Below are 12,748 nucleotides of genomic sequence, written 5' to 3' on the forward strand. Positions count from 1 at the left end.
CTTTCGGAAACCAAAGAAATTCATTGTCCATGCTAGTTATTTATTGTGTACGTGAGACAGTTAAAGTTTTTTTTTCATTTGCATTGCCTACAATTTTTACTGATTTTTAAACAATAGTGTCCCCAAGGCAACGTGTGGATTCCACAAGACAAAATACATCTTTTATCGTCATGCGGATCTAATGCTACTTTCCTAACTTCGTTTGTTGTAATCACGTGGTCTGCGCTTTGGATTCTTTGTTCTATACTTAGTATCGTCGATTGTGAGTAAAGGCAATCGATGTAATCGTGGAAGGTGAGTTTGTTCTCTACCGTATTCTTGCCCACACCTTTTGCTTTCTTCGTGACGCTAGTCTCTGTTCTCATGGCATACATCTTCGAACGCAAACCCGCGAACTCGACAATAACATCACCGTTACATTCATCTTTCAGTTTACCTAGGACTTTTTTGTTACGAGATGGAATTCCAAATCTGTTGGGTTGAGGATACGCAGACGTATCGAAATACTCGAGCATGGAAGGATTTTTTATGTCTTCGTATAGGTTAGGTGTTTGTATGCTGTAAATGAAGCTGTCGGTGTCCGTGTACAAAAGTGATATTTTATCATTGTAGAAGGGTTTCATCACGTCGTAATGAAATTCGAACATGTAAAGTTTCGACAAGTCGAGAACCGTTCCGCCAACGTAAATTGGTTTTCTAAATTTCATCAATTTTATATCTAGGTTGAAAAGTACCAAATTCTCGTTGTAAATTTTTCTCGACTTGAATCTAGGATCGGCTATCCACTTCCGACATTTATTCTTATCGGAAATTAATTTCACGTCTACGTGCTTTCTAACATTCTCCATGGTCTTTCCGTACACCGCATTGTTCATTAATTTAAAGAAGTCCTTGTCTAAATCGGAAGTGGCAGCTGTTCTATGTTGTGTGTTAGTTTCTATGTAAGGTCTTAACCACGTGGAATGTTTAAACTTTAGTATTCTTCTAACATTCACTATCTGAACACCCTTCCCAATCAAAAACCGGAGATTCTTGTAGTGGACGACGTATCTCTGTTTACGGTTCAATGTTAACAAAAGCTTGTCTTGAACCGAGTCGGGTGGACATTTGATTTCGGGAGTCGGAGGCAAATCCGAAAACGTGTCGTGCAGGTGGTCGGAGAATTGGAGATCTACCTCTGCGAAGAAACCACACTCGCTATCGTCGAAATGAATAATGTCTATCGAAGTGGGATCTAACCATTCGAATCCCCCGTAAGGAAGTTTCTGAACCATGGCATGTCCGTAGAGATTATTAACGTCGGCGTAGAAGATGTAATTCGATGCTCGATTTGAATCGTAATCTTCTTTCATGTGTACGTTATTAGCTTTCGCATGTCTCTGTACGCATTGCACCATTCCACCTCGTATCCCTCTTTCGATAAATAGCAACATGTCAACGTCCGATATCAGTTCCAGCTTGACCTTTGTCTGGAATAACATTGCCGACCACGCTAATCCCGGTAGACTGTAGAAATACGCTGGATCTAATTTATAAATATTCGTTGCCGTTTTCCTGAACGCTTGAAAAACATCCGCGAGTATCGTCACGTCTAATTTTAAGTATGCGTCGTGGTAGTCTCCGAGTGTCCTACATTCTAATTTCTCCCACATGAGTTGCGCGTGTTGGTATTCTTCGTCCGTGATTCCTTTCTCTCTGAGTCTGCTGTAAAATTCCCTTGGAGGTGGGAGAACGTCGTCGTTAAATTTAGAATCATCACTGACGTATTCGTAAGGATAAATCCCTTTACGTCTAACGAGTTCTATGTCCACGTTGGGAAAACTAGCTCTAGTTATTTTGAATTGATCGTCGGTGAGTTTGTTCGCTAAAGCATCCAGACTTGCAGAAAGAAATCTATACGAATCCAGGAAGCGCATCTCGATTGTATTTTTCGTTCCCGGAATCGACACTTGCTTGCTGAGACTAATGTAGCGTTCCTCATTCTCGGCCAAGACACCTATACGTTTCGGATCGTAGCCAAGATGTCTCACCAGGTGGTGAAAATCATATCCGCTTCCGTTGTGAAAGAATATGGGGATGAATTTAGGTTTCTGGATTTTAAGATTGCACGTATTGCAAATTCCACCTATGTAGTTTCCGCTGAAATGATCGTGGTGGAATACTTTTTTGTTCTCATCAGTGAAACTTTGATCACATACCGGACACACCTCAGTGGAATTGTAATCTTGAAGTTCATTTTCAGTTAAAGGTGCCATCGGTTTTGATGTAAACAATACGCTACCAATTACCTCAACCTCCTCCACCATTTTTTCCAGGAAGTGTTCGATTACATTTGGCCCGCGGTATATATATGCCTCATTTATTTTATCACGTCGCACAACAACATAGCCGAAACTGTTTGGTTGATGAAGCTGGTACGGCGTTGTGGAGGAAATTTCAGGATCCGGTTCGCAGTAGGAGAGTGGTTTCAGGAACGCCTCGAAATCAGCAACGATGATGGCCGGATGTTCCAACAATGCCTTGTGCATTTTGAATTCTTCGACTTCGTTCGTTTCGGGCATCAACATTCTAGCCGGTCTGTTGTCGCCGCAATAAATTTTATGTTCTGCAAGTTTCTCGATAGCAATTTGACGTCCGGTGTAATTTCGATAATTGAGTTGTTTTCGATCGTCGAACGTGGTTAGGCATCTCGGGCAAACTTCGATGTTGTTTGCATACTTGGTAGTTTGACTTCTGACCAAACGTGATAGAGAACGAATTAGCGTGTAATGATGAACATCCTCGTTTGAAATAAGAAGAAGATTAATCACACGAGCATCGTCATCGTCGATATCGCTTATCCTGACGGGATGCACGAGATATTTATCTGACGTGAAGAAATATACATTAATAGCGATGCGTTTTCCCGCACGATTTTCGAACTTTGTTATATCCGACAATGTCACCGGGTATTCGATGCCAGACATTACACTTTCAAACTCGGACTCGTATTGCTTGTAATGAGAAACCTGTTCTGGATGATTTAACCAATGAACAGGATGCAGTGCAGCCAATATACACCAGAGAAAACACTTGTTATCGCTGTTCTGTATATTTAACACAGCCCTCTTGTGTTGAATGTTCGGTGGAAGAGGAACGTAGCTGGAAGCGCGAAGAGGCGAGAATCGGTTCACGTAAACGGTTAACGTGTGAGGACTTCCACACAGAGACCATCCCGACCCTTTAGCCTCGAAATCGTCATGTTTCTTAACCAGCTCATTGGTAACTTTATAATAGAAGTTGTCCAAATTTTCGACGTCCGCCAAATGAAGAGTCTGGTTTTTTGTACAATGATAAAAAATACTCGTTGTGCCATCAACTTTCTCGTATTCAGAAAACAGAACAACATATACTTTTATAGAGTTGTTTTCAAGTTTATTTTTTAGAATATTTAGTACAGATGTTTTCGTTTCGTCCAAGAAACTAAGGATGTCACGGCCTGGTTCTGACCTAATTGAAAAATCCTGGAGTTGGTCGTTGAATGCAGATCTAATTGGTTTGCGTTCATTAGATAATTTAATTTGCTTGGAAGTGGAAGCTTCCGTATCTGCATTATCGATTTTCCTCTTCAATGTTCCTCGTTCGATCGATAGTTTGCAAATTTTGAGGTGTTTACTTAAATTTGCAATGCTGATCATCTTTCCACATCGAGCACAAGACTTAGAAGGTAACAAACGATTAATTCTCGAATCTGTTTCGCTACATCTTGCCCTGTGCTTGCTAATATTAGTTTTAGATATTAATTTTTCGCAAGTAACACATTCAGTTTTATCATTTTTTCGATTGAAACTGGTGGTGGATGCCATTATGCTTTCTCCAAAAAATCACAGAAATCAAAAAGTGTCTAGCGATACAATTTTCAGGTATGTTATTTTATATAGAATTTCTTGGAGTGATTACAAAACTTAAAAATTCAATCTACTGTAAATAGAATTTCGGGTATGTTATTTATATATAATTTCTTGTGTGCGAATACAAAAAACTCAAGAATTCAATCTACTGTGAATACAATTTTCAGGTATGTTATTTTATATAGAATTTCTTGAGGTGATTACAAAACTCAAAAAAAAAATCAATCTACTGCAAATATAATTTTCAGGTATGTTATTTTATATAGAATTTTCTCAGGGGGAATACAAAACTCAAAAATCCAAGACAGTTCAGTTTTAACGTGTTCATATTTGAAAAAAATGCAAAAATACGCCTTGGAGATTTCAACCAATCCACTTTACTAGATTGGCGAAACTCTTAACTATTGTTATTTGGAACCTTTAACCTTTTTTTGGTGACGTAGAGTACGCGTAGAGAGGTTGGGTTTAGTGTGTCGATCGAGTCTCGGTGTCCTCTGTCCTCCCATACCAAAATAAACACGTCACAATACAGAAATAATAAGAGGCGTGTGTGTGTGTGTGTAGCAGAGAGATCACATCGTTCCGAGAGGTTTACAAAAGTCACGATATATAAACATTTGACCGGGACTTGGAAAATTACGATAAGGTGCGTTCATCCTTCAAGGATGAGAGAGTGCATTATTTACTCATCACGCTGTGTCAGCGCAATAAATAAAAGCGCTGAACATGGAGAGAAAGTGGGAGTTTTTGAGGTTTTGGTGAACCTCAATTAATAAAAATAAGTTTTTTGAGGTTTTGGCGAGTTCCAAATAATCAAAATGAGTTTTTGATGTTTTGGTGTTGTTTTCTACGCTGTGAAACATCGTCAGCACAATAAATAAGACGCAGAGCATGGAGAGAAAATAAGTGTGTGTATGTGGCGAGCTCCACCGAGCCCCCTGAGCCCCACTTCCGGTTTGTGAACTCTCAAGCAAAATTGCCAGCTCCTTGCTTTAGGTTAGGTTAGACCAAAAACCTTGGTGATTTTTTCAAATAAGCAGCTGGCAACACGGCGAGCCCCCTGAGCCCCAAATGAGGACGTTGAATTCTCCAAACTGCACTACTAGTTATCTTGGAAACGGTGAGACTTAGAAAAAATCTGTTTGCGGATTCGTCATGTACGCCTATATGTAAGTAAAATATGAATAGAACCTATTCTCGGAAATCCAAAATGGCGACCGGAAGTGGGGTTATCTTGGAAACAGCAAGACTTAGAAAAAATCTGTTTGCGGATTCGTCATGTACGCCTATATGTAAGTAAAATATGAATAGAACCTATTCTCGGAAATCCAAAATGGCGACCGGAAGTGGGGTTATCTTGGAAACAGCAAGACTTTGAAAAAATCTGTTTGCGGATTCGTCATGTACGCCTATATGTAAGTAAAATATGAATAGAACCTATTCTCGGAAATCCAAAATAGCGACCGGAAGTGGGGTTATCTTGGAAACAGCAAGACTTAGAAAAAATCTGTTTGCAGATTCGTCACGTACGCCTATATGTAAGTAAAATATGAATAAAACCTATTCTCGGAAATCCAAAATGGCAACCGGAAGTGGGATTATCTTGGAAACCGTAAAACTTAGGAAAAATCTGTTTGGGGATTCATCATGTACACCTATACGTAAAAAAAATATAAATAGGTTAAGTTATATCACATAAGATCGTGGCGTTCGTACCAAGTATGAGTGCGAAAAAAAAAAAAATAGGAAATTTTGCTAAAACATCGCTAAGCGCTAAAACATCGACAAAACATGACAAAAAATTGTCATTATATGTCCAAAACTGATTTTCAATTGATAAAAAAAAAGCTACAAAAAAACTCGTACCAAGTATTGCGTTGAAACAATCAATATGCACTACTGGAATCTCCTTCTTCCCGCATAAAAGAATACATCAAATTACCTTTGAAGCAATTAGCAGAGAAGCACAGAGCACAATAGATTACTGCGTATATACAAAAAACACCCATTATGATGTAATGGATGTAAGAGTTTTTCGCAGCGCCGAGCTCAGTACTCAACATAGATTACTAGTAATGACCACCCGATTCAAACAACTACCTGCACCAATTAAGATAAACCTTATTAAACTTAAAATATCAACATTAGAAACCCAAAATAAAAGAAAGGAGTTTCAGAGGAAACTGAAAGAAAAACTTAGAGAAAAAGAACAAAACCATGTACAAGAATGGAATGTGGAAAATAAATGGAAAGTAATGAAAGAAAGCCTCAATGAAGTTGCAACAGAAATATGTGGAATAGTAAAGATAACAAATAAAAAGAAGTAGACAAGATGGTGGAGCGATAATGTGAAAGAAAAAGTTGTAATTAAAAAGAAAGCATGGCTAAAATACTTAAAGACCAAAACAATGGAGGGCAAAGAAGCTTATATACATGCAAGAGACACAGCAAAACGGATAGTGAGAACAGCGAAGAAGGAAACCTGGGAACAATTTGGAAAGGAAATAGAAGAAAATCATAAAAATAATCCAAGAAAATTTTGGCATGTGTTGAAAAATCTGAAAGGAAACGAGGAAAGAAAATAAGGAATATCATAAACAAGAATAACGAGGTGAAAACTAATATGAAGGAAATTTTAGATACGTGGAATGAATATTATGCGGAAACCTTTAGAGAAGAAGAAGAGGAATTGTATGAGGAAAGACCCATGAGGGTAGAAAATGAGGAAGTGGAAGCTGAGGAAGAAATCCAACTAAAAGAAGTACAAGAGGTAATTAAATCCTTAAAAACTGGTAAAGCACCCGGTTGGGATAATATACATCCAGAATTTATAAAATATGGAGGAAAGGAAATAGAAAAATGGATATGGGACTTATACAGATTAATATGGGCAACAGAGAGAATACCAAAGATTGCGAACAGAATGTAATAATTCCTATACATAAAAAAGGAAGTACCCTCGATTACTCAAACTATAGAGCAATATGCTGAGCGTCAGTGGCCCAGAAACTATATTCACACATTATAGAAAAAAGATTAAGGCAACAAGTGGAAGATAAATTGGAAGAAGAGCAAGCAGGTTTCAGACCTCATCGTCAAACTCAAGATCTAATCTTCTCCCTGAGGAACGCAATAGAGAAGATTCTAAGCAGGGGAGGGGAAATATTTACAGCTTTTATTGACTTAAAGTCTGCCTTCGGCAGAGTACCAAGAGGACAAATATGGAAGCCCTTCATCAGTTCCAAGTAACGTCAAAACTGACTAGAATAGTTCAAAGTCTATATAAGAACGTTAAAGGAACTGTTAGAATAAATGGACAATCCTCCAAGGAATTTAATATGGGAAAAGGTGTAAAACAAGGTGATGGACTTAGTCCTCTTCTTTTCATATTATTCATGGATCAAATTATAAAGCAATGCAAAAAGAAGAACAAGAAAATGTAAAATTGGAAATTATAAGATGAAACCGGTATGGGTACAAACATTAGTATACGCTGATGATATTGTTCTCCTAGCAAAAGATAGCAACAGCCTACAAAATGCTGTCCTAGAGTGGGGCCGAGCATTCAAAGAACGAAAGATGGAAATCAATGTTAGCAAGACGAAAGTCATGCACTTCACTAAACAAGAACCAGCAAGGATGCGCATTCATTGGAATAATAAGACCTTAGAACAAGTAGAACAGTTTGAATATTTAGGAACCATACTAACTGCGGACGGGAAAATGGACTCTGAAATTAATCACAGAATTCAGAAAGCAAATAATCTGTACTATAATATTAGTAACACCATTATAGGTAAAAAGGAGATTAGTAAAGAAACAAAAATGAAAATATATAAAACAGTCTATCTCCCCACGCTATTATATGGATCAGAAAGCTGGATAATGCAAATTAAATTGGAGAGCAGACTTATTGCTACTGAAGTGAAATTCTGTAGGAAAGACAAGGAGAGATATGATAAGAAACACAACAATAAGAAGAGAATGCCTGAATCAGGAACCACTGATTGAAATCATCGAGAACAGGGAATTAGGCTGTCTGGGACATCTTATTAGGATGGAGGAAGAGCGTAAACCGAAACAAATATTTGAGGCCCGACCAGAAGGAAAGAGAGGAAGGGGACGACCCAGGTTGAACTGGAACCAGTACATTTATGGACTGGCACAGAAGAGAGGGCCGGACGAAGTGAAAAGACTGGCACAGGATAGAACTTCTTTCAAGAAGTGGCTGAAAGAACCCGACGCCTAAGTGGTCATAAGGGAGAAGAAGAAGAAGAGTAATATATTGTTTACCTTTTTTATCGAAATCTAAATTGAAGACCTTATTTGAATAAAAATGTTGAAACTACTTGTTTTTTTAAGCAGCTGTAATATTTCTTGATCCGGTCGTGAGTGTGGGTGATGTGATCAGCATCACGCCCTTGACCGCCTTTACCCCCCTGGGTTTCCCCCAGGTACCCATGTTATTCGACGCTGGGAGGGCGCCGAGGCCGCTTCCAACGTTAGAAAAGTTCCCGGATTTGAACCACCGGGGATCGAACCCGGGACCTTTAGAATGGAAGTCAGACGCGTTACCGAAACCTATCACATAATAATTACGTGATTATTGTTACTTACCGCCATCAGAGCCACAAGTGCTTTTCCCTTTCCCTTTCCCTTTTCCTTTCCCTTTTCCTTTCCCGCATTGTCCTGCGAAACTGGAATGCTGAAAAGAGAAGTGTACGTTAGCATGAAATGTTAATTGAACATTATACATTTACTACTGTGGGATTAACATACTCGAGTTGGACGCCAATTAGAAATTAACCAGTAAACCTACATCAAAACGAGTAACTACAAAATTTAGCTTATTTAATTCTGGGTCAATCTATGCTAACCAATTTTATTTTTCGAGTATGCCTTATATTTTTTATTGTCTTGTTTTTTGTTCGAGTTTTGCAAACGATCGCTCTCTTTGAAATTCTATAAATAAACGACGTGGCAACACCACTGCCCTCACTCGCAGTGACAGACCGCAGTTTCCACTGTTAAACGGACATTGCAGTGTTCGGTGTTGGCACGTGCATCTTTACTCCTTTCTATAAAAATCTATATAAAATCAATTTCGCAATGTGAATTGAAAATGATAAAAGAAATGGACTGATAATCTAGCCAATCACCAATGCTCTCTAAGTTGGCCAAACTAATTATGAAACCAAGTCGGGATTGTAGAGAGGGTGTGTAAAGCTTTCCAGCTAATTGCAATCAAAAGTTATGTTGCCAGGGTGGTCACAGCGGATAGGTAAAAGCATTATCATGATTGTTACAATTACGCCGTTGTTACCACAAGCTGAATGAACGTAATTGATGGGAATTTACAATTTCTCGTCCCACAATAATGGAGATAAAGCTACGATTACAATCTTACACGAGCCTCCATGAGGATGTACTGATATCGCTGTTGCCTTACAATCAAAGAGTCACTGTTCTAAACCGAGTGCCAATCAAGGGGTCCCGGGTTCGATACCCGGTGGAGGCACAAGTGGTTCGGATTCCACTTTAAACTGTAGGTCCAGTCCCGATTAGCCTTACTGTGCATACAGTGGACTTAAAACACCAAATCAACCAACCAAATCTAAACCGCACATGGTTTAGATTACACTTAAAAGTACAGCGCCTTGACTAACGTAGTGTGGAAAACTGCACTGTTCTGGGCTCTCTGGCTGGTTCCACTCGAATATGATACCGCTAGAGGCGCTGGTGTCGGCACAGCTGCATGGTATTCGTCTGCTTATAATGGAAGTAAATGGAGTTTTCGCTGCAACGTCAGGTTCTTTTACATGAAGCATTTCTATGAATGTGATAATTGCTATGATATTTGGTACAGTGGTCGCGAAGATATTAACGAACATTAGAGACAGTCGACCACGTCCTGTTATCGTTATACTTTCATTAATAATACGGAAGAAAAAATACGCGTTGAATGCTCTTGTGTCTACATTTTTGTGTATGAAATAGGTTCATTATTATTATCATCACCATTATTTGTTTTAAAGATATACATACTGAAGCATTTGTATTTTTGGTCTCTTTTCTTCCGCTTTGAACTAATCGCGACGATAATGATAATGATGATTGCAAGAAACGACAAGGGGAAACCCCAAAATGTCCTTAGTGCCATGAGTACACGTGAATGTACGGAAACTTTTAGACCAATGGGACAAGCTACACGGGATGTTCACACTGATGTGACTATTGACACAGACACTTCCGGACTGTAAAATAGCATTCATTCCGCATGAGGGCCCAAACAGCAAACGACACGTTCATATGCCGTATTCGCGTGCTACTTGTTACTTCGGTCTGAAAGCTGCTTAAAGTAAGGGTGCTCAGACCAAAGCGACGCGCCACACAGGGAGTTCTTAACTAAGTAACAAGCGACATGGTGTCTTCAGTCTATTAACAAGCGTTTGCTGCTAATTATGCGAACAGCAGATCTACGCAACACGATAAACCGCATGTTACAACAACAGATCTAGACGACACAATGAGCCACACGTGTCGCTCATACAGGGCCCTTTTCGTCAATAGCTTGCAACGTGTTGCCGTGGTTTGTTGTTCGCGCATGCGCAATGCAATGAGTGTCTTGCTTTAGGGAGGTTGGGCACCAAAGCGGCACGCGACACTTATCGCTTGAGGATTTCACCAACCGAACGATAGCCTGTGCTGCCCGTCATGCCGCTACGTTGTGAAATGTTGCAATTGATTGGCTCGTTTCCAAGTGACATGTGTCGCGTGTCGCATCGGTATGAAAGTTGCCTTGGACAAAAGGGTCCGTGTCGCTTGGGTGTGAAATCCCCGTATCGTTTGTCGCGTGTCGCTAGGATCTAAAATCTGCTTAAGGAAACGGTGCAGTCAGAGCTTGTGCCCCTACGGTTCAAAAGGCTGCATTGATTATTAAGGGCTCGCTTCCAAGCGACACTTGTGGTTTGTCGCTTCGGTATGAAATATCTCTCAGGATACTATTTATATTCTAATAACATAGAAAAATAAACTCTAGTACACAATCCAACACCTGACGTCCGGAATCACATTGCTATGTTTCTTCATGTGTTACGCATGCTATTTATTTATTCATTTTATTTTACTTTTCTTTACAAATTAATACCATTTCCTGACTGAAAATCGCTCCACAAATATAACTGTTTCCATCAATTCACGTACCGCCATGCAAGACAAACAAATCTACACAATATATTCCAAAAAAAACTAAGCCGCAATTCATAAGAAAATTAGCAGCTGTGCTGATCGCACTGCCATCTATGTTGTCATCCATTTCGGGAACCATTTTCTTGGGTCGTTTTCCACACTACGTTATCAAGGCACTGTACTTTAAACTGTACGTTTAGTCTCCATTAAGTACTCTGCGCATGAAGTGAAATTTCACAACACCGTTTTGAAATCTTTCACGTTTTTTTTTTATTTTTGTACTTACCGCCATCAGAAAGAAAACCAAGAGGACAATGAAGGAGAAATGAATTCTTGCCATATTCTGCGGAATTTCAATGCTGTAAAGAGAATTGCAGGTGTCATTAGTAGATAGGTGGTGATAATTGATATTCAGCTGAAATTCGTCGCATTTTCTTCAACGTCGAATGTTCGGGAAGTAAGTTTTATGCATCGTTCTCCAGATGTAGGACACGAATTATTTACCAATAAAATTCACTAGCATCTGCAGCATATATGCATCACCGACAAATGAAGTCAAAATTTACTACATTTATAACCCTTAGACGCCGAGGCTGATTTTCCAGGTATTTGCACTAACGCCCAGCGTGTTTTCAGCAGGAAATTTGAAATTCTGCATGGTTCTAAAGGAAATGTTATATTTCTGGGACTAAGAACGTTAGAGGTACAAATGATACTTCGTTTTCTTCAGTATACTTTGGGAATTTTTTTCCGTTATCACTTGGAAGAAGAACAGAAAAGGGGAAAGTAACTATTTTTTTACACGAAATTTAAAGTTCATAGGACTCCCACGCAGGCTACGCAAGAACGTGAATTTCCAAAAGGTACCCGCATAATGCTTCGTATGTTTACCATTCATGTAGAGAAATTTACGCACTTATTTGTAATACTTTCGGAGAAATATAATATTTTTCAATATAGATCAAAAAAAATCGAAACTACAAAAAATAATTTATCTTACCTTGACCCGGCATGGCTGCCAAAAAAAAAGAATATTTTCAACATCGCCCCCTCCCCCTCCAAAACAGTAACAATGAAATTGAATTTTAGACTTTACTAATTGTTAATTACATACCTCTAGACTCATGCAGAACTCAAAACATGTATCTCCTATCATTATCCAAGTTACAGTATGTTAAAAAAGTAACATATTATGAGAAAAGCCGCTTGTGGTACCTGTAATACGCGTAACGCACTTCTGTTAATGCCTTCCTTGCATTCAGCCTATGTCATCATACTCAAGTTTCTTTCATTTACAAGAAAGTACTTCATAATTCTATGAAATCAGTTCATTGTGAATATTTTAATCCAATCTTGTGTCTAGAAACAATGTAAAATGTCACAAACGTAACGCTGGAATGTCCCTTTAAGTATGGTCGCAAACTGCCTCTTCCTAATGCATCTTATGAATACTGAGTCAATATTCAGCCCCAAAAATTACACTATGCGCAAAAAAAGAGGTGATGTTCACATTTCACATTCGAAGATTGTAAAGAAGTTTCCAAAAGGATTCACTTCAAACTTTAAAATTTTGACCAGAGAATAATGCGTACTTACCTTTTCAGTTTATACCTTCAGCAACCCTTCAGGCGATGTATTTATACAGACACCCAAGGACAGCTTATTTTCCA

General features: G+C 38.8%; 1 long non-coding RNA gene across 1 annotated transcript in view; it reads right to left on the reverse strand.

The window, feature by feature from the left end:
• LOC146002705 (uncharacterized) overlaps positions 1 to 11,439 on the reverse strand; it is a 19,915-nt gene extending 8,476 nt beyond the window's left edge. Inside the window, exons 1-2 of the long non-coding RNA XR_014443748.1 lie at positions 11,365 to 11,439; positions 8,508 to 8,595 (exon numbers count right to left, since the gene is read on the reverse strand). This is a non-coding gene — a long non-coding RNA (uncharacterized LOC146002705). The remainder of the gene's footprint in view (positions 1 to 8,507; positions 8,596 to 11,364) is intronic.
• Between the last annotated feature and the right edge of the window lie 1,309 nt (positions 11,440 to 12,748).

Source organism: Lepisma saccharinum, chromosome 18 (genome assembly GCF_977018435.1).
Source record: "Lepisma saccharinum chromosome 18, izLepSacc3.1, whole genome shotgun sequence".
Taxonomy (NCBI): domain Eukaryota; kingdom Metazoa; phylum Arthropoda; class Insecta; order Zygentoma; family Lepismatidae; genus Lepisma; species Lepisma saccharinum.